Raw genomic sequence first — 24367 nt, forward strand, 5'->3', positions numbered from 1 at the left:
ATGTAAAATTTTACGTATGGTTTTAAAACCATGTCCAGTAGTCTGCTTTTGCGGTCAATTTCTTGCTTCAAGCTTAACGCTTCGTCCTTGTACTCTGTTACAATTTGTCCAACGGCCCCAAATATCTCTTCAGCAGCTGCAGATAGTCGCTCATTGACCAAGGACTTCAGTGTTTGTAATAAAGCCATTTCTCAAAGGTAGCTTTCTGAGTTTCTGTGACAAATACACCAAGCAAGAGACGCAAGTTCAGTCCTTAACAACTTGCAGAGACTAAAGTGTCACCAAACTTGAACAGAGCCCTGCTAAATACTCACAGATAGTCTGATGGCCCAATCAGAGAATGGGTGGGTGGGGCAACAATGGACAGAAACTGGCCAATAGTTGAACCCTTCAAGTCTCTGCACATCTGAACTCCCCCGTACAGTACAACATACACATTTTGACACGACTTCACAATTTGACATAGGGTACTGACTGACTCCCATCAGTAGCCTACATATCGAAACTTAATTTATTCACTGAACTTCCCTTAAGACAAATGTTACTGCACACACATATACAGCAAAGAAAATGTCAAAACACTTAATCTGTTGAACAGAACAAGTTTTATCTTAAAGAATGGGTACCATGATTTTTGTCCACCCTATAACATGATGATCAGGGTATAGTCTATGGTAAAAGGGGATGATTTTATGATGTCATTAAATCAGTGTTTTTAGATCAGACCTTTTGAAACCACAAATACACAGAGATGGCACATTTGCACATTATTACCCCACCTGGTGGTCTATTAGATTAATGTTAACTTCATAGACACAAACAAAACAGGAAAAGTACACAGCTATGGCACCACCTCTTTAAAGACTTTCATCATTCAGTCATTTTCAATCCCAGCCTCTGAACCATTCAGAAACATTACAAAGCGTCTCAGGTGTGAACATGTTTAGCACACTGAATCTGGGTCTCGGGTGTGATAATGTTTAGCATACTGAATCTGTAATTATCACATGTATGTGTTGGGCACCTTTTAATACAGGGCTGCCAAGTTCCAGAAGTTTTTAAGAGTGAGACATTTTTTGGGGGGGCGCGAAATTTTTTGGCCTTTTTAACATCGATTTAGAGCTATTTCGTGGCGTGTGGGCCTTAAGTTGGTTGGCGCAGACGGGGTCACTACCTCATGCTTATAAAGCATTCAAACTGAGTGACCAGCACAAGTAGAAATAAACTTGCAACAAGAATGACCAATAAATATACATTTATTAGTAAAATGTCAACCAATAGCACCTTATTCAGTTCAAGTTTCAAAATTATGACCAGAACAAAACAATACAATTAAATATGTGCTAATGTGTCTCTATGGGTATATGGGTTGTGTTTGTTTCATTTAATAAAGGTTTCAACACTGCAGGTCCTCTGTCAGAATATGTACCACAACTACTGTGAACAAAACAGTAGCTTCCTTTTACAGCCTGCATATCTTGTGCTTAAACTATTATTACTCGATGTAGGTACATATTTATTTTACAGTCTACATACAGTAGTGTGTAGTACAGTAGTAGTGCCTACAAGGCAACCAGAATATAGAGTAACCCCAACCTCTTCCAGAGAGAGATAGAGACACTAGAAACCCTGCTGGAGAGACAAAACACACTGCAATCACTGATTAATTTTACAGCCTGCAAAGCCTGTGCTTAAACTATTATTACATGATGGAAGTAAGTATTCATTTTACAGTCTGCATACCTAGTTAGTGTGAAGCACATAATTCAGCTTTATTATTTAATAACAAACCCCCAACAATCCAATTTACAATTCAAATAAGCTTTTTTTGGCATGAGAAAAATACATTGCCAAAGAGAGTGTCAAAAAAATGGGGAAAATCTATAAAGTATGAGGGGGTACAGCATTGTGTAAACAGAGCTATAATATGGTAAAGTTAAAGTTAATAGAGACACCAAACATGAACATACAGTAGCCTATATCTAACATTATTACCCCACCCGGTGGTCTATTAGATTAATGTTAACTCCATAGACACAAACAAAACAGAAAAAAGCATAAATGTCAGATGTCATAGACATCATAGGACTTTCACATAACGAATAACTGGGTAAGCATGTTTGGGCTCTCACAGAATATCTCCATATACAGTACACAAATCTCCATATATGGGAACCAGGGGTCTCCATATATGGGTGACTGGTCTGATATACATCACTGTACAATTGTCACAAGGGCGAGGTTGCATGTCGCCCTGAGGCGTCTTAGCCTTCTAGTTTATTATACTGTAGCCTACGAGAGGCTACAGCAAACAACTCCAACCAAAGATCGACATTGTGTCTACACTGTGTCAACATCAAAGTCACTTCCCATAACGACCATATTGTACAAAGTAAGTGTACTGACTCCCATCAGTACATATTGAAACTTAATTTATTCACTGAACTTCCATTCAGACATATGTTAAAACACACACATATACAGCAGAGAAAATGTCAAAACACTTCATCTGTTGAACAGAACAAGTTTTATCTTAAAGATGTGGTGGCATGATTTCTTTCCATCCTAAAACATGATCAGGGTGGTAAAATCTTTCAAACGACCATCATTTCGACCGGAGGGTTAGCGACTCACCCCATGAAGATTACGTTTAGGGTAAGGGTTAGAGTTGGGTGTCGAAAAAATGACATGTAGTAAAAGCGAAGTTATCCCTGTCAGGGTGTATGGTCAAAGGGGAGGGGTGATTTTATGATGTGATTAAATCAGTGTTTTTCGATCAGATCTTTTGACTCTGAGGCTTTACATTTCTTCCCCATTTTCACCAGTTTATTATATTTTGACACTTGCTTTGGCAATGTAGTGGACTGAGTAAGGGATAAATACTGGCTCCGCGGGGGTTGTTCATATATAACATCCCGACGGACTGATAACTCTGATAAGTTATCAGTTCGAAGGGATGTTATATATGAACAACCCCCAAGGAGCCAGTATTTATCCCGCTTATTACCCGGCTACTAAATCAAATTAATAATTTGACTCAAAACTAAAAACAAAAGAAAGTATTTCCTTGTTTACAGACGGCTGGAAGTGTTCCACAAGTGTTGCGCTGGGCGTCCTCCCAGCGCGACACGGTTGCCTTGGAAAACAAGGAAGTGCTGATTAGATAAGGTCCATTTTCTGGTTCTACGTCGTCTATTTCTCGCTTAAAATATTTTTAAAAACATTCTTCAGAGCAACGTTTAGTTGTTAATGTCACTGTGTGTTTGTTTTCATGGCTGACATGTTGGTTACAGCACAATATTCACGCAGTGCAGCTTGACTGCAGCAGGTGTTATAGGTCTGTTATAGAGCGGAGCGGTCTGCTATCCAGAAATAACAGACCTCTGATTTCAGCGCTCGACCAATCAGAATCAAGCATTGAACCAAGCCGGGTAATAAGCATTGATAGACCTCCCGATGTTCCAACCAGGTTAGCATTCACCAGCGTCGGCAGGGTAGCATTTCATATTCTGACAACATTATGTAAGGAAAAAGCACACAGAGGACCTGTAGTGGTGAAACCTTTATTTAATCAAACAAACATTATCAGTATGTTTTCCCTACAGGGTTATGAAGAGGGTTCTTGAGAATTTACAAAGCAACTGTATAAAGAAACAAAACACTGCAGAATGTAATCTAACTATAGCACCTCCAATGGAAATGGAAACAAGCCATATGTTTTTTAGCTGACCTTGTATTGTACTGTACTAGAGGTTTGCGGCGCTACGCGCCGCTCACATCTACGCCCCCTCGCCTCGTTGTTAACGTGAAAAGCTCATATGGCTAAAAAAAAGTTTTTTGAAAAAAAAAAAAGTAAAAAAAGAAAAATGAAAAAAAAAAAAAATTGGGGGGGGGGAACTATTGTGGCGGAACTATTGTGCCGCAGCACGTTTCACGGTCGGACATATTTGATGGTCGGACGCACTTCCGGTGAAGAACTCCGCGAATTAAAAAGAGTAACGTTACATTGCTGTAATGGGATGTACATACATGAAGATTATGTTAACCCTTAAGTGCTGTTCGGGTCATTTTGACCCGTTTTACATTTTCATTTGGAAAAAAAAGGTAGAAGTTTAAATTGTTTCCACCTGAAACTCACTGGCCTTAAAGATTCTTCTGAGATGAACATGTAAAAAAATTTTTTTTGCACTACACCCATGCTACACCCCCCTCATATTTTTTGAACCTTAAGTGCTGTTCGGGTCATTTTGACCCGGAAGCACAGATGCACAGAAATACACAGTATTGTGCCAAAACAGAGACACACAGTCACCCCCATTTGTCACCCCCACTTCTAACACCCCCCTTCCGAAGACCCATTCCGAACCCCCCCCCCTTTCCGCACCCCCCCCCCCCTCCCTACACTTAACCCCTGATGCACAGAAATGCAAGGAATCATGTACAAACACAGATACACAATCACCCCCTAACCCCTTCCACCCCTCCAACCCCCCTCACCTCGCCCTTACCCCCTCCCCTCCAAACCCCCCAAACCCACCCCCCCTCCCACCTCCCTCCCACACCCCCCCCCACCCCAGATGCACAGAAATAAAAGAAAGCATGTATACTAACACAGACACAGTCACCTCCTTCCCCCCCTCCCCCTCCTATCGCTCTCACCCCCCCACACCCTTCACCCCCTCTCCTCCTCACCCCTCCCCTCCTCACCCCCTCTCCTCCTCACCCCTCCCCTCCTCACCCCTCACCCCTCCCCTCGTCACCCCTCACCCCTCACTTATCTGAAGTTTTCCTTGTGACTGTACTGTATCTTAGGGGAGATTGTACATTATTTTACATAAACATAAGGTGCTGTAAAGTAACACTGTATTTCAGGGGTGCTGTGGATGAAAATGTTGTTTACAGGGGTGCCCTGAGACCAAAGTGTTTGAAAACCTCTGTCCTAGTGTATACGTTCAAGTGTATATTCATATGTGACGTTCATGTGTGTTCACATGTGTATTCAGCTCTATGTGAGAATGATGTCCTGTTGAACCACAAGTATTCAATTAATGGGCATGTTGTTCATACAAATATTGTCTGATTTTCATTTTGTCCTATAAGCATGAGCAATATTGCCCAGTATTAAATAAAGTAGTTTTTTTACATGAATTTCAGCTAAATCATTAAAAACGCCTAGCTCTTTCAGTGTTTAATGTGATATAGCAAAGCAGAAATTCAAACATTTACCATATATATCATATGAATTGTTTGGTATTGAGTCAAAGTCAATGTATCATGATGATTTGTTAAGTTAAAATTTATATTAGTGTTGTTTTTTTTAAACCAAATACCCCCCGGGTCAAAATGACCCGAACAGAACGAAGGTGTAGTGAATCTGAACAGAACTTAAGGGTTAATGTGATCGGGACTCGTGCCTAAGTGATGGAATGTACTGGAATGTGGACAGTAGTGCTATTGACTATGCAAACGTGAGTACATCATTTGTTTAGCTAACTGTTAGCCTGGTGTTGACGCTACGTCAGCACGTATGGCGCTGGTGTGACGTGAGGACGTCGGCACGTGTGCCACGTGATCAGTCCTAGCCAATTGGACTGCTTTGGGTCGTCTGTATGTATGTATGTATGTCGAATGCACCGTTCTGTCAGTTTCAAATTGTATAGAGATGTACTCCCCTCTACATGTCTTAGCAAATTGTTAATAAAGTATTCAATCAATCAAAACTAAGTGATGATTTCAACTGACTCTGTCATCTACTCTGATAATCTAACAAGCCAAAAAACATGTATGCCAACACACAGTGAACAGTTACGCCATTGTTACATGCATATCAATGAACATAATACTTATTGCATGAATATTATTGAATATGACTAAATCCTAAAAAATAAAATGAAGAAACTGTTAACGTTTTTTTTTTTCAGTCATGATGATATTGTCAGATTATATGATTCCTCTGCTTTAGTGTCCTTTTCAATCTAATTGTGGCTTTGACTGAATGATCATGTATGTGTCTGTGTGAACTAATTTAAACTAAAGGCTTTTATTCTTTATGAGTTTTCATGTGTCTTTTTAGACTACCCATTTGATTAAAGCCTTTATCACATACTGTACAGAAAAATGGCTTTTCCCCTGTATGAGTCATTATGTGCTTTTTTAGATGAGTTGCGCTAGTAAAACCATTACCACAGACTGTACATGAAAAGGGCTTTTCGCCTGTATGAGTCGTTGTGTGTGTTTTTAGATTACCTTTGTTAAGAAAGCTTTTACCACATAAGGTGCAAGGATAGGGCTTTTCTCCTGTATGAGTCCTCATGTGTCTTTTTAGATTACTTGTGTTAACACAGCCTTTACCACAAACAGTACAAGAAAGGGCCATTCCCCTGTATGGATTGTTTGTGTGACTCTTCAGATCTTTCTTATGATTAAAACATTTTCCACACTCTGTACAACTAAAACTTTTCTTCCCTGTGAGGACCTTCTTGGAGTGTGTTTGTTTCAGGTCCTGGGACAGCTTGCACTGTCCTCCCACATGTTGTGTTAAAGCAGACTGATCTCCCCTGGTCTCCTCCCACTCATCACTGTCTTCCGTGTCCAATTCAGAAAATAGGAGCTGGTCATCAGTTGGTTGTGATTCTCCACAGTCTTCTAAATCAGCTTGTGTTTTCACGTGTTCAGTTGAGGTGCTGGCTACAGGTGCTATGTATCTGTTTTCATCATCACCTTCACTTTTCACTGCTAGTAAAGTCAACGTTGACAAACCAGCTTCCTCTGGTATTTCAAGTAGCTCCTCCTGTTCCTCCTTCATCTGTGGAGGTTGTGGTTCCTCCTGGACCAGACTGCAACTCCACTCTTCTTCAAGGGAAACCTCCTCTTTACACACAGAGACGTGCAGGAAGTCTACGAAAAAAATATATATAATGACTCATGAGACTCCATAACATTTGAATGTTGTGCCTCCAAAGCAGAACCTTAGTTCAGAGTTGTGTCTTGAAAACAGAGTACAATTCTAAAATTTAAATTGTGGTGGAAGCAGGTATCGATTCATATAGATAACCAGTGTCACAAATGTGTGTGGGGAGGAATCATTTGGCATAACAAGTAACAGCAGGTTAGTGAGCACCCTCAGTACCGGCCTGCTTTCACCGATACAATACAACGACAGACTGCTTGAAACTTACTTAGATGTGGGTGGTCTTCAGGTTCCTGTTTAAAGTGGTCTTCAGGTTCCTGTTTAAGGTGGTCTTCAGGTTCCTGTTTAATAGAAACAGTCCTGGCTGGAGAACTGATCTTCACCTGCAGACTGGACTCCACACACTGGTCTGGAATGAAGGCATAGCATGAAATATTTAATAACAAGGACTTGAATAATAAGGATGTTGGTGTAATACCTGTAGTTAAACAAACTTGAACCCATTGATTACTTTTTGATATCATTCTTCTGCTTTAGGGGGAAATCGCGCTCTTTCGAACGACCATCATTTCAACCAGAGGGTTAGCGACTCACTCCACGGAGGTTAGGGTGGGGGTTAGAGTCGGGTGTCGAAAAGATGACATGTAGTAACAGCGACACGCTCCCTGCTTTAGTGGCCTTTTCTTTGTCATTCTGGCTTAGACTGAATGTGTCTGTGTGAACTAACTTAACCCAAATGCTTTCACATGTCTGCATGTGTGGTTTTAGACCACCCATTTGATTAAAGCCTTTATCACATACTGTACTCATGTGTGTTTTGGTTAAGCCTTGTGAAAACAGCCTTTACCACATACAGTGCAAGAAATTGGCTTTTTGCTTTACTAAGTAAGTAAAGCTTCCCCCTGTATGAGTCTTGTGTGTCTCACAACATTGGAGTGACAATGTATTTTAACATTTCAACAATATGTCCTCCACCCCATTCCCACAACTGGTCTGACATAACACAGCACTGTCAGAAGCTCTGAGAGGCTGTTTGACTTTGTAAACAAAACTATTCAAAGGTTGTTGAGCCCAGACCACCAGGAAATAATTAATATAAATTAATTAGAACTAATCCCGACAAAACTCCATCATGGATATTAAAACCACAATGGTCTCACAAATTGAACACATATTATTGACTCTAAAACACATTTTCTTACATGAAAGTAGTTATTGTACCAACCTGTTCTGTATAATTTTATGTATGGTTTTAAAACCATGTCCAGTAGTCTGCTTTTGCGGTCAATTTCTTGCTTCAAGCTTAAGGCTTCGTCCTCATACTCTGTTACAATTTGTCCAACGGCCCCAAATATCTCTTCAGCAGCTGCAGATAGTCGCTCATTGACCAAAGACTTCAGTGTTTGTAGTAAAGCCATTTCTCAAAGTTAGCTCTCTGAGTTTCTCTGACAAATACACCAACTATGAGAAGCAAGTTCAGTCCTTAACAACTTTCAGAGACTAAAGTGTGACCAAACATAAACAGAGCCCTGCTAAATACTCACAGAGAGTCTGATGGCCCAATCAGAGAATGGGTGGGTGGGGCAACAATGGACAGAAACTGGCCAATAGTTGAAACCTTCAAGTCTCTGCACATCTGAACTCCTCCATACAGAACAACATACACATTTTGACACAACTTCACAATTTGACATCCGTTTGCTGTAATAATTAACAATCTGTGTTGCCTATAATAGCACCTATTTTTGAGAATTGTGACAAAACCTATTCATTTTGTCAGTTCTATTAATACTAATAGAATTACCCATTTAGAAAATATGATTAATCTTTTTGGGATTTAAAAGGATTAACGATATTTGGTGCATTCATAAAAGAAAAACACATGGTAACTGGTCCAATAACTGGCAAGATGGTCAAGCATTTTTGCGACCTCGCCCTAAAGGGTCGCATGTCGCACTGAGGCGTCTTACTAGTTTATTATACTGTAGCCTACAATAAACAACTCCAACCAAACATGGACATTTTGTCTACACTGTGTCAACGTCAAAGTCACTCCCCATAAAGACCACATACAAAGTATGTGTACTGACTGACTCCCATCAGTAGCCTACATATTGAAACTTAATTTATTCACTGAACTTCCCTTCAGACAAATGTTACTGCACACATATACAGCAAAGAAAATGTCAAAACACTTCATCTGTTGAACAGAACAAGTTTTATCTTAAAGATGAGGTACCGTGATTTTTGTCCACCCTAAAACATGATGATCAGGGCCAGGTCTATGGTAAAAGGGGATGATTTTATGATGTCATTAAATCAGTGTTTTTCGATCAGACCTTTTGACTCAGAGGCTTTCATGAAGAATCCACAAATACACAGAGATGGCAAATTTGCACATTATTACCCCACCTGGTGGTCTATTAGATTAATGTTAACTTCATAGACACAAACAAAACAGGAAAAGTACACAACTATGGCACCACCTCTTTAAAGAGGTCGTGCCGTAGTTTTGTACTTTTTCTGTTTTCCATGTGTCTAGGAGGTTGAAAGTACTTCATTAGACCCCCCTGATGTGGTTTTTATGAGAAATGATGTATTCTCAAGTATCTGACTAATATGACTTGCTAAATTCTGACAAGTGTGCAGACACTATTCTGCTGTTCTGGAGCATGCAAAGCCATCACAAGAAACTAGTCATGTTTATTTTATTCAGTCATGAATCAGATTATATCATTCTTCTGCTTTAGGAGGACATCGCGCTCTTTCGAACGACCATCATTTCGACCGGAGGGTTAGCGACTCACTCCACGGAGGTTAGGGTGGGGGTTAGAGTCGGGTGTCGAAAAGATGACATCTAGTAACAGCGACACACTCCCTGCTTTAGTGGCCTTTTCTTTGCCATTCTGGCTTAGACTGAATGTGTCTGTGTGAACTAACTTAACCCAAATGCTTTCCCATGTCTTCATATGTGGTTTTAGACCACCCATTTGATTACACTTTACAACATACAGTGCAAGAACTTGGCTTTTCACTAACTAAATAAAGTAAAGGCTTCCACCTGTATGAGTCTTGTGTGTCTCACAAAATTGGAGTAACAATGTATTTTAAGTTAACATTTCAACAATATATCCTCCACCCCATTCCCACAACTGGTCTGACGTGGTTTCAAAACAGGACACATAACACAGCACCGTCAGAAGCTTTGAGAGGCTGTTTGACTTTGTAAACAGAAAACTATTCAAAGGTTGTTGAGCCCAGACCACCAGGAAATAATTAATATAAATGTATTAGAACTAAACCGAACTTGGTATTTGTTTGTTTTCTCTTGGAAGCTGCCACCTTGTGGTCAAAAGTGTCAGTTAAAAAACACAGATACTAAGTATGTCACAGTATCAACTCCTCCCCTAATTACCATTCACCCAACAATGTGGGGTGTCGCTAACTTCAGCTGGGTCACCACCCACCATGACATCCATGCATACTTAAAGGGGCACTCCACCACTTTTCAACCTATGTTCATATAATTGGTCCTCACTCAAAAATTGCTTTTTCTTTTTTTTTTTTTTTTCTCAGAGGAGGGCTGTGGGCAGGTCAGAAACCCATAGTCTTGTGACATCATCGATTGCCAATCCAGCTTATAGAAACTGCAGGATTTCTATTCCTGAAAAGTTGCAATTTTAAAGTGGAAGCCATTGTTCTCGCGATAATAAAAATCTAAATATTTAAAAAAAAATATTGATTACATTTTTTTTTGGGAAAATGATGATGTCACAAGACTATGGATTCTGAACTTCCCACAGCTCTCCTAGGAGACTTGGACTGAGTAGAAAAAAATGGTGATATTTTATCATGAACATTAGTGAGGACCTATTATATGAAGACAGGTTGAAAAGTGGTGAACTACTCCTTTAATGAACTGGGGGTGTGGCCACATATAAACCCAATTTTAACTCTTTCTGTATACTTTTTTGGAAAAAATCTTCCTCCTAGTATAATCATAATACCTGATAATCATGTTTTAGAGGGGGGAAATATCATGGCACCACCTCTATAACCCTTAAGTGCTGTTCGGGTCATTTTGACCCGTTTTACATTTTCATTTGGAAAAAAAAGGTAGAAGTTAAAAATGTTTCCACCTGAAACTCACTGGCCTTAAAGATTCTTCTGAGATGAACATGTAAAAAAAATATTTTTGCACTACACCCATGCTACACCCCCCTCATATTTTTTGAACCTTAAGTGCTGTTCGGGTCATTTTGACCCGGAAGCACAGAAATACACAGTATTATGCCAAAACACAGACACACAGTCACCCCCACTTCTAACACCCCCCTTCCGAAGCCCCATTCCGAACCCTCTCCCCCTTCCTATAAGCATGAGCAATATTGCTTGCTATTAAATGAAGTAGTTTTTTTTACATGGATTTCAGCTAAATCAGTAAAAACGCCTAGCTCTTTCAGTGTTTAATGTGATATAGCAAAGCAGAAATGCAAACATTTACCAAATATATCATATGAATTGTTTGGTATTGAGTCAAAGTCAATGTATCATGATGATTTGTTAAGTTAAAATTTATATTAGTGTTGTTTTTTTTAAACCAAATATCCACCGGGTCAAAATGACCCGAACAGAACGAAGGTGTAGTGAATCTGAACAGAACTTAAGGGTTAAAGACTTTCATCATTCAGTAATTTTCAGTCCCAGCCCCTGAACCATTCAGAAACATTACAAAGCATCTCAGGTGTGATCAAGTGAATCTGGGTCTCAGGATGTGATAAAGTTTAGCATACTGAATCTGTAATTACACATGTATGTGTTGGGCCCCTTTTAATATGTATAGCAACAGCCTCTTGTGCTAATGTGTCTCTAATGGGCCTCTCTAAAGGGACACTCCTCATTTTGGGTTTGTTTGTTTGTGGTCTCATATATACGTTAGCATTCACCAGTGTCAGCAGGTTAGCATTTCATATTCTGACAACATTATGTAATGATAAAGCAAACCTGTGGTGAAACCTTTAGCCTCTTCAATCAAACAAACATTATCCATTATGTTTTACCCCCAGGTATGAAGAGGGTTATTTGAGTTTACAAATAGCAACTTTATAAAGACACAAAACACTGTAGAATATACTTCAACTATAGGACCCCCAATGGAATTCTTGATATGCTTTTTTTTAGCTGACCATGTATTGTACTGTACTTCCCTGTTACATGTCTTTGCAAACTGTTAATAAAGTTATAAAGTATTCTATCAATCAAAACTAAGTGATGATTTCAACTGACTCTGGCATCTACTCTGATAATCTAACAACCCAAACAACAATTTGCAAATTGTTGTGTCATGATGGGTCAATACAGTTTATGTATACGCATAGGCCTATACATTTTTGTTCTTCCTGTATGATTGTATTTATAATTGCACTGCATACTTGAAATAATAAAACAATTATATAATGACATTTTGTCATTCAAATAGCTTTAACCCAACAATAATGTATTGTCTGACAGGGTTAACCCTAACCCTACACTCTAAAGAGCCTTTCAGACGGAGCGTGGTTGCCGCGTCATAGTAATTCATTTTCAAAGAGAGGCGGGCGGTTATTTTGGCCGTGCAGAGAAGTTTAGGGGTGGCGAGGCAAGCGGGCGCGGTCCGGTGAAATTCCCGCGAGTGTGCTTGTTTGTGCATGCGCTCGCAGGCGGCAAGAGCTGGATTGTGGTCAGCTTTTCTTTCTACGTTTGGCTGCTGGCGCGCAGGAGGACGAGAACAATGGCCCTGATTCACCAATAAGTTCTTAACTTTTCCTCTTAAATTTCTTCCTTAGTGAATTCCTAAGAGAAGTCGAGTCAGATTCATGTTCTTAGGAAGGCAAAATTGTTCTTAACTATGTTCTTATCCTGATGAATTCCAATCTTCCTAACTTGAAGTGGTGTGCCAAGTAACCCTAATTAAAAATTTGCTGAAATTAGAATGTTATCATATTTCATGTTTGGAAATATAAAATTGTATTACTGAAAGCTGGTGGGGCTTTAAGTTAGCAGCTACTTAATATGTTTGATTGATTGATTGACTTTATTAGAAGTTTGCATAGAAAAAGGTACAGATTCATGACGGTACAGTTCACTGGTACAAGGTCAACTAAAAGGAGATCCTAGGAAAGCAGTTGGCTTATTTACACAGGAAACCATTGAAGTATCTCAAATAACATTGAAAGACAGACGGATAGAAAACAGTACTATGCAGTAGATATAGTAAAATTAAAAAAAGTAAATACAAATATAATACAACGTGCAAAAGGTTTGTTATTGCCAGTTGCGAATGGCTGCCGCCTGTAAGTAGTTTTTCAGGGCGATTTTAAAGGATGCTAGGGAACCACACACCTTTAAGGCCTTCGGTAGGGCGTTCTACATTTTGGTTGTATAGCAGAAGAACGAGTTAGACCCTTTGTTTGCGTTGACTTTGGGTTGAACGTGATCTGTGCCTCTGGTGTTGTAATTGTAGAGGTCCTTAACATGAAGTATTTTGCCAGGTACATGGGTATCTTAGTGGTGTAGTGCATCTTGTACACCAGGCCCATTGCAAGTTGCTGTACTCAGTCATCTACTCTGAGCCACCCCACTCTTAACTGGTGAGTAGTGGTGAGGTGAGTCTGATAGGGAAGGTTAAGCAGGACCCTAATTAGTTTGTTTTGGGCTGTTTGGAGCTTCGTTTTCAGGGCTTGTGGGGCGTCACAATACCATACGTGGACTCCGCAGTCAAAGAGGGGCTGGATTATTGAACCAGCTATGGTCTTCAGTGTAATGGGGTGTGGTGGTTGGGATATGGTGGTGCAAGGGGGGCTTTCAGGTAGGAAGGGGACAGGAAAATGGGCGTGTGGCGGCGGTTGGGATATGGGGTGAGAGTGTAGGAAGTTAGGTTATGGGGGGGGGGGGGGGGGGGGGTGATGAAGGGGAGGGGGGGGGGGAGGGGGGGAGTATGGGGCTTGGGCTTCAACTCAATCGGATAATTTTGGGTTGGGATGCAATTTTCAGACCTGTTGAAAACTAGTCTAAAGCAGTGGTTCTAAACATTTTCATGTCAAGGACCCCCAAATTGACATGCATTCTGCAGACCCCCACCTGAAAATATTTTATGTCTGGGAAGATTTTTCAAAAGTTTATCAAAGTTAAAGAATACGTTGTCACACTTAAGAACTAAAAGGCCACCCTAAGAGTGCTCTACAGTGTGCGTAGATTATTTCTTAACAAATCACAGCTAATAAAACATTTGTGTATGCCAAATCTTCTTAAAAAACGTCTTAAAAGGGTCCAAGAAGACATTTCTTTGTAAGAACGTTCGTATGTAAGTTGGTGAATGGGGCCCAATGGCTTCTAGGCATAATATCGCCCAGCGTTTACTTGCGTAGCGATTGTGTTTCTGTCTCCAATAGCAAACACAGTCATACTGGGTCAATATGTGCAACATGAACTGCTAAACATTACAGCATCAAATGTCAAATTAAGGGGTCAAGTGTGTTTTGTACTTGTATGGGGGAATTACCATTTCTTCAGACGTGCAGGGACTCGAAGGGTTCAACTATTGGCCAGTTTCTGGCTATTGTGGCCCCACCCCCTCATCCGATTGGGCCATCAGAATCTCAGTGAGTATTTAGCAGGCCTGTGTTCATGTTTGATCACACTTTAGATGCAAGTTGTTAAGGGCCAAACTTACTTAATCTCTTTGTTGGTGTATTTGTCAGAGAAACTCAGAGAGCTAGCTTTGAGAAATGGCTTTACTACAAACACTGAAGTCCTTGGTCAATGAGAGACTATCTGCTGCTGCTGAAGAGATATTTGGGACCGTTGTACAGATTGTAACAGAGTATGAAGACGAGGCTTTAAGCTTGAAGCAAGAAATTGACCACAAACACAGACTACTGGATATGGTTTTCAAACTATACAGAACAGGTTGGTACAATTATTTTACAATACACTAATTCGATAATATTTGGTTTATCTATATTCAATTAGTGAGATCAATGGGGTTTTGTTATCCATGATGGAGTTGTGTGGGGATTAGTTCTAGTTAATTCATATTGGCTCTTCTCTTGTGGTCTGGGCTCAGCAACCTTTGAATATTTTCTCTATTTACAAGTGAATCATCAGAAAGCACAGCTGAAGTTAAACAGTAGCCTAGCTTCTAACAGTGCAATGTTGTGTATGCCATTTTGAAAGCATTTCAGACCAGTTGTTCTGGGAAAGACACAGGATAATGGTGTTGAAATGTTGTATCCTACATTGCTAATCCAATGTTGTGAATATATTGCCATCTAAAGTACAACTACACCTAAAAAGGACAAATTTTCACAATGTTCCACGACAGTAGAAGTCGTTTACTGAATTATAATGGTGGCAAAAATCCATAAACTATCATAGGGTTAGGATTTAGAAATGTAACATACATATCTTGATATGTGAATATCATTGGTATGGGAGCTCACAATAGAAAGAAAACATTGATCAAAACAGCCAGATGTGGTTCCAACAGCAGATGTTTGTTCAAACAGCCTACCACTGCGACAAAACAAGTGACAATACATGGATGAATGTATATTTCAAGCATTTAATGGGTTTGTCTCATTGTGTCTTCTGCCTAGACATCCTCCAACTCCCTTTGTGTAAAGAGCGGGTTTACCCTGAACAACAGAACATGAACTCCAGTCTGGTCCAGGAGGAACCACAGATTAAAGAGGAACAAGAGGAGCTACTTCTAAGACCAGAGGAGGGGTTGACATCACTAGCAGTGAAACGTGAAGATGATGGTGAAAACAGAGAGACAGAGCCTGTAGCCAGCAGCCCAGATGAACACATGAAAACAAAAGCTGATGTAGAAGACTTTGGAGAATCACAACCAACTAGTGATGACCATCTTCCCTCTTCACACTGTTCTGAATCTCTCACTGAAGACAGTGATGAGTGGGAGGAGACCAGTGTGTCAGCTTTAAACACACTGGAAACACGTATAACACAACATATGGAAGGACAACAATTGTCTTTGAGCAATAACCCGACCCAGGGCCTGAAATCAACAAAACAAATGAAATTCCACACAGAGAAGAAAGACTTTAATTGTAAAGACTATGGGAAAATATTCAGCTATGAGAGCCATCTGAAGAGGCACACAATGATTCATACAGGCGAAAAGCCATTTACTTGTACAGTCTGTGGTAAAGGCTGTCTTCACATGAGTAATCTAAAATCACACATGAGGACTCATACAGGCGTATTTCCCTATACTTGTACAGTCTGTGGTAAAGGCTGTGTTAGCGCAGGTAAACTAAAAACACACATGATGACTCATACAGGCAAAAGGCCATTTTGTTGTACAGTATGTGGTAAAGGCTGTCTTCACATGGGTGATCTAAAAAGACACATGAGGACTCATACAGGCGAAAAGCCTTTTTCGTGTGAAGTTTGTGGTAAAAGCTTTGCTCACACAGGTAATCTAAAAACACACATGAAGACTCACACAGGGGAACGACTTTAGTTTAAGTTAGTTCACACAGACACATGAATGATCATTCAGTCTAAGCCAAGGCATGCAAGGTGACAATATAAAGGACACTAAAGCAGAGGAATCATATAATCTCACAATATATAAAAAAATAAACATGAATAGTTTATTGTGATGGATTTTGCTTCGCTTGCTCCAGGACAGTAGAATAGTGTCTGACCACATTTGTCAAAAGTCATATTCAATAATCTTCATTCAAAACATACAGTATGTTCATTAATATGCATGCAAGTGTAGTGATGTGCGGAAGCATCATTAAAAGTGCTGACAAGCTGCTGGGTTTGTGTAGCTGTTCACTGTGTGTTGACATGTGTGTTGTCAATACTTTTTTTAACATTGGGAAGGGGGGGGGGGGGTGATAATCTTTGTTTGTTTGATTTAATAAAGGTTTCAACTCTACAGGTCCTCTCTCAGAATGTGTACCATAACTACTTTGAACAAAACAGGAGGAATCACTGATTCATTTTACAGCCTGCACATCTTGTGCTTGTATGCTTTTATGCTTTAACTATTATTACATGATGGAAGTACATATTTATTTTACAGTCTACATACCTAGTTAGTGTGGTTGCCTACAGGGCAATCCGGAATATAGAGTAACCCAACCTCTTCCAGAGAGAGATAGAGACACTAGAAACCCTGCTGGGTCACTGCTTCATTCACTGCTTCATTTTAGAGCCTGCAAGTCTTGTGCTTGAACTATTATTACATGATGGAAGAAAGTATTCATTTTACAGTCTGCATACCTAGTTATAGTCCAGCGTTGTTATTATTTAATAACAACACCCCCAACGTCCATTGTGTTCAATGGACTTTTCTGTAACCCCAAAAGTTCATTTAGTTCAATGGACCTTTTCTGTCCCTTTTCTGATTGGAAAATAATGGATTTGAGGATTAGCTTCATTGGCATTATTGGCATGAGAAAACATACATTGCCAAAGCAATTGTCAAAATATAATAAAAAACTGTTGAAGATGGGAAAAAAAATATATATACAGTTGGAGGGGGTACAGCATTGTGTAAACAGAGCTATACTATGGCAAAGTGAAAGTTATAGACACACCAAATATGGACATACAGCAGGAATGTCAAACTCAAATTCACAGAAGACCAAAAAACAAAAATGTCTAAGTTCAATGTTTATGTAAAACATATTGAAATGATTTCACATAGCCTATTAAACCTGGACCTAACACAGTGTATATTATTGCAACAAGTAGGTCGGGAGTAGCCTGGCTCCAGCCAATAGACCCACCCACTCTCTGAGTGAACTGCTTCTCTTGGTCTGGATGTGTCATATGACGCGTCTCTTGATACGGTATCTTGGCCTACCGACCAATGAAATCAGAGGAGGGGGTGGGTCTAACAGTAGACTCGCAGCACTCAGAGAGTGGGAGGGTCTATTGGCTGGATGAGAAGGAAGTGTAATATTTTCTTTACAGAGGAGTCAAGCGAGAGTAAACAATGGCTACTGCTGCTACAGATTGTGTTGACGCTGCTATCGAGGCTGTTTTAAATAAATTAACAGCAAGAATTACTTTAAAATCGGAGCAACGCTTGGCCTTGAAGGCATTCGTTGAAAAGGGCAATGTTTTTTGTGTTCTGCCTACTGGATACGGCAAAAGTCTAATCTACCAACTCGTCCCTCTATATATATATATATATATATATGTCACGGTTTGTTAGAGAAACAGGACGGTCGAGAAACGTAGCACTCTGCGTGCAGCACGGGGCGGAACAAGCGGTCGCCCACAGCAACGTCCTCCAGGCGGAGCCGCTCGATTGTCCAGTGTCCACGACATTACAAGCGGCGCGCAGGCCAGCGGACCTTGGTCCTGCTCTTCGCCCCCGAGCACCGCAGGTGCGAGTGGCCGCGAAGAGCGGGCCAGGGCCGCGTGGCCGGCGGAGCGCCGCGCGAGTTACGAAGCCGTGGTGAATGCAATCGTTATATTTATGCCCAGGCCGTAAGGCCTGGGCAAGCCCACGATAAACGCCCTGTCCAAGTGACTACAATGTAGCAGCTAGGCTAGGCTAGGCTAGGCTAGGCTAGTAAATAAAGTCGCAAATATAGTCGCAAACGAGTGACGTCAGCGCCTTCACTAGTGAATGCATAGAGTATGAGTGAATGGCTGTCGTACGCCACCTGGTGGTGATTGGTGTGTGGTGAACGACAAAACAAGCGCTCTTACATAGAACGTCCTGCGTTACCCAAACATCCGGTAACATATATATATATATACTGTATATATCGATGGCCAAAACGCAAAACCTCCTATCTGCAAAAAATGATTTTTTTTTTCATGAAATGAGTACTACAGGCTATGCTTCACACGGTCAGCCTGTCTGCATGATTGTCCTGACCCTCATTTTGTCAGAAATGTCACGTGAGTAAAAACCTCCTATCTACTGCAGTTCCAGTCAGTGAGAAATCTCACAAGCACAAAACCTCCTAATTAATATGACAAATGTGGACAAACACTGTTCTACTTTTCTGGAGCAAGCAAAGCAAAACCCAATGCAAGAAACTATCAATGTTTATTATATTGAGTCATGGTGATCCTCTGTGTCTAAGTGAACTAACTTAAACTAAAGGCTTTCCCCTGTATGAGTCTTCATGTGTGTTTTTAGATGACTCGTTTGAGCAAAGCTTTTACCACAAACTGCACAAGAAAATGGCTTTTCGCCTGTATGCGTCCTCATGTGTGATTTTAGATTACCTGTCTTAAGAAAACCTTTGCCACATACGGTACAAGTGTAGGGCTTTTCACCTGTATGAGTCATCATGTGTGATTTTAGATTACCTGTGTTAAGAAAACCTTTGCCACATACGGTACAAGTATATGGCTTTTCTCCTGTATGAGTCATCATGTGTGTTTTTAGATTACCTGCGCCAACACAGCCTCTGCCACAAATGGTACAAGAAAAGGGCTTTTCTCCTGTATGAGTCATCATGTGTGTTTTTAGCTGACTAGTGCCAACACAACCTTTACCACAAACTGTACAAGTATAGGGCTTTTCTCCTGTATGGATCATTGTGTGCCTCTTCAGAGTTCCCTTTTGATTAAACATTTTGCCACACTCTGTACAACTAAAACTTTTCTTCCCTGTGTGACTCCTCATGGATTGAGTTTGTTTTGATGATTTCAGGTCCTGGGACAGCTTGCAATGTCCTCCCACATGTTGTGCCTTGTGTGATTTCAGTGTGTTTAAAGCTGACTGATCTCCCCTGGTCTCCTCCCACTCATCACTGTCTTCAGTTTCTGATTCAGAACAGTGTGAAGAGAGAAGATGGTCATCACTAGTTGGTTGTAATGTTCCACAGTCCTCTACATCAGCTTGTGTTTTCATGTGTTCAGTAGAGATGCTGGCTGCAGGCGCTGTCTCTCTGTTTTCATCATCACCTTCACTTTTCACTGCTAGTAATGTCAACGTTGACCCACCAGCCTCTTCCTCCTGTTCTTCTTTAATCTGTGGAGGTTGTTGTTCCTCCTGAACCAGACTGGAGCTCCACTCCTCTCTACACACAGGGGCGTGTAGGAAGTCTAGGAAAAAGGTACAATGAGACTTTACTGCAGTGTTCCCTCAGTTCACTGAAACGTTGGAGCACACATCCTTCAATGACCAGGTGCAGACAACACACAAACAACACAATAAAATAAAGTCTGCACTTAAAAAGTGGTTCAACTTTACACCCTCAGTAGCGGCCCACCTTCTCCAATAACAGAAATAAAGACAGGGTGCTTGAAACTTACTGAGATCCAGGTGGTCTTCATGTTCCTGTTTCAGGTGGTCTTCAGGTTCTTGTTTAAGGTGGTCTTCAGGTTCCAGTTTAATAGAAACAGTCCTGGCTGGAGAACTGATCTTCACCTGCAGACTGGCCTCCACACACTGATCTGGAATGAAGAAATTAAAGCATGGAAACTTGAATAAGGACTTGGTGTAATATGAATACAAATTTTAACTCATTGATTGCTTTCATTAAATGCTTTCATTAAATGCTGTGATGTCCGTACAGAAAATATTGCATGTTTGAGTGATGAAGCATCCCAAACCTTAATGGCGAACTAGCTTGCATTGTTTTCAAAGGAGATGGTCGGCAGGATCAGGACACAGAGAAATTAACTTTCGCACAACATTTTACATGGGAGCAAATGGAGAAACTGATTTGTTGACTTGTAAATAGAAAACTACAAGGGAAGAAGTATTATAAATTAACTAGAACTAATCCCCACAAAATCCCATCATGTATATTAAAACAACAATGGTCTAACTAATTGAACACAGTTAAACCACATATTATTATCTTATAACATGCATTTCTTTAAAGTTATTGTACCAACCGGCTCTGTACAATTTGATGTAGGGTTTTAAAACCATGTCCAGTAGTCTGCTTTTGTGGTCGATTTCTTGCTTCAAGCTGAAAGCTTCGTCCTCATACTCTGTTACAATTTGTCCGACGGCCCCAAATATCTCTTCAGCAGCTGCAGATAGTCTCTCATTGACCAAGGACTTCAGTGTTTGTAGTAAAGCCATTTCTCAAAGGTAGCTCTCTGAGTTTCTGTGAGAAATACACCAACCGAGAGAAGCACGTTCAGTCCTTAACAACTTGCAGTGACTAAAGTGTCACCAATCATGAACAGAGCCCTGCTAAATACTCACAGAGAGTCTGATGGCCCAATCAGAGAGTGGGTGGGTGGGGCAACAATAGACATGAACTGGCCAATAGGTGAACCTTTCAAGTCCCTGCACAAGGTTGTTGAGCCCAGACCACCAGGAAATAATTAATATAAATTAATTAGAACTAATCCCGACAAAACTCCATCATGGATATTAAAACCACAATGGTCTCACAAATTGAACACATATTATTGACTCTAAAACACATTTTCTTACATGAAAGTAGTTATTGTACCAACCTGTTCTGTATAATTTTATGTATGGTTTTAAAACCATGTCCAGTAGTCTGCTTTTGCGGTCAATTTCTTGCTTCAAGCTTAAGGCTTCGTCCTCATACTCTGTTACAATTTGTCCAACGGCCCCAAATATCTCTTCAGCAGCTGCAGATAGTCGCTCATTGACCAAAGACTTCAGTGTTTGTAGTAAAGCCATTTCTCAAAGTTAGCTCTCTGAGTTTCTCTGACAAATACACCAACTATGAGAAGCAAGTTCAGTCCTTAACAACTTTCAGAGACTAAAGTGTGACCAAACATAAACAGAGCCCTGCTAAATACTCACAGAGAGTCTGATGGCCCAATCAGAGAATGGGTGGGTGGGGCAACAATGGACAGAAACTGGCCAATAGTTGAAACCTTCAAGTCTCTGCACATCTGAACTCCTCCATACAGAACAACATACACATTTTGACACAACTTCACAATTTGACATCCGTTTGCTGTAATAATTAACAATCTGTGTTGCCTATAATAGCACCTATTTTTGAGAATTGTGACAAAACCTATTCATTTTGTCAGTTCTATTAACTCATTGACTGCGCCGCCACGAGTTTCCCGAGTTATTCCCGTTGTCTGAGGCTGCGTAGCCCGAGTTTCACGAGTTGGGGCTGTTTTCAAGGTTTATGCAAAAGTACACTTTCCCCTAGCCTGTCACAAAATTTCATGTTGCTATGATAAAAGGGTGGTTAAAAATCACACATCAAAGTCAGCTTGTTTGAAAGCAAAGGAGAAATCGACCTCCCCATGACCCAAAAGTGAACTCATTTATCAGGACACGGCTCCGCCGACACAGTGCGGCGCGGCCGCAGCAGTGGTGGTGTCAGACAATGAAAACAAAACAAGCAGATCTTCAAGCAGACCATTCTGCATGAATCAAAAACATTTTCACTTGAAAAGCTGTGACCTGCTGCACTGGGTCACCCTAACCCTAACCCACACACAGCTCCATACCCACACAAAAAAGTTCAAAGTCTCTACAAAAAAAGTTTACCAAAACAGCAAGACAACAATGGCTACACCAGAGCCTCGTAGGAACCGCCCGGCCTCTCAGGCCTCTCTATACCAAAACAAGCCAACACAAACACATCAACAACACAGCAACACCTCCCAGATGAAAGCGTTCACAAATCAACACTCAAAATGTTATAAAAGTTTCAACATGAACTTACCTCAGTGTGAGGAGGAGAGCGTTGGTGTAACACACACATACAGAGAGAGAGACAGATAATTCCAGTGCCGTTTAGTGTCAGTAGATCAGTAATCCTATAGTTTCATTCGTGTAGTTTTCTTTTTTCGTTGTTTGTGAGCGGGTTTCATGCCCTCACCACGGAAGCCTAAGGCCCCGGCCGGGCGCAGCAAGCGCCCGACGGCTAGCCATGGTTCGCCGGTCGCCTCTGGTTCTGGTTCCCGTCGCGAACCAGCCCGATCCTGCCCTGGGCGCGGGCGAGGTAGAGGGGCTAGAGGACCTCCATCGAACCCCGGTCCTGGTCAGACCACCATGGATGCCTTTCTAATCGCCAATGTGCCCCGTCCGGAGACGGATACGGAGTACGAGACGGAGGAAGAAGAGGCGGCGTCGCCGTCCCAACAACACACACCGCGGGCAGACAAGGCTCCACTGCCCGCACTCCTCACGCCGGAATCGGTGGCTCGCCGTCCCGGTTTGAGGCCACGCCAAGAACGCTCTGCCATGCCCATGTCGCCGAGAGATAACATCGAGACGCACTATCTCTCCCAGTCCCAGAGTGAGATGTATGTATTATCCATATCATTGATCCATTCAAAAACAGCAGATAGCAGTCAGTGCAAGTTCACAGCGCATCACTTAGCCTACTTTCCTGAGCTAACTTTCGCTAAATTATTCACTCGATCAAATGAACAGGTCCGTGTCCGAGGACATCTCCGATGCAGATGATGTCATCGGCAGCACTGGTGATATTGAGTGGCGCCCCCGGAGAGCAACACGCAAGCGCAAAGATGACCCTTTCTATCCGCGTAAGTTGTGCACCAGAGCCCTAGAATGGAGAGTTGCGTTTACAAAATGCATTGAAGTCTATGAGATGTAAAGTGACAATGAACCACGTGACCAGCGCTGTTTCTGACCCCGCGGTGACACCACTCTCTGATTATACTGCTATGTTGTGCACATGCGCACACATTGCGCGCGCGTGCACGCACGCACGCGCACACACACACACACACACACACACACACACACACACACACACACACACACACACACACAGAGTATATTCTGTATAATGTATTTATTTATTTAGATGAGTAACTAAATCGCTCTGGGTCTACTAAATGCCTAAAACATTTTTATGTTATTTGCAGATTCCTCTGATGAAGATGTTGACGAGGAAGATGTTGATGATGAACCAATAGATGAAGCACCTCCAGGTAAGAATTATTTGTGTGTGTCAATATGTTCAAAATAAAACCGCATAATGGCAAATATAAATGTATTTTTCTATTCAAGTTATTCTAGTCAAGGTATTGATGTTTTGTCATTACCCCTAACAGTAAAATACATATTCCCATTTTCACCATGCAGTACCCCTGCATACCCATAGGGGTAGACATACACCCACAGCAAACCTTTATGTATCTCATATAGCATTGATGCTTTTCACACACACACACACACACACACACACACACACACACACACACACACACACACACACACACACACACACACACACACACACACACACACACACATGGAAACAGAACTTTTCATTCAATTTGAGGAGTAAATAATTTATTTTATTTTGGTATGCGTTTTCAGAAGCTGATCAAGGAAGTGCTTCTCTGTCAGGCACTGGGACACAGAGACCTTCAAGCAAAGGAACAGGCAAAGGTAAGGAACTAATGATATTTTATATATATATAAATCTCTCTCTCTCTCTCTCTCTCTCTCTCTCTATATATATATATATATAT

Source organism: Nannobrachium achirus (genome assembly GCF_963921795.1).
Source record: "Nannobrachium achirus genome assembly, chromosome: 1".
Taxonomy (NCBI): domain Eukaryota; kingdom Metazoa; phylum Chordata; class Actinopteri; order Myctophiformes; family Myctophidae; genus Nannobrachium; species Nannobrachium achirus.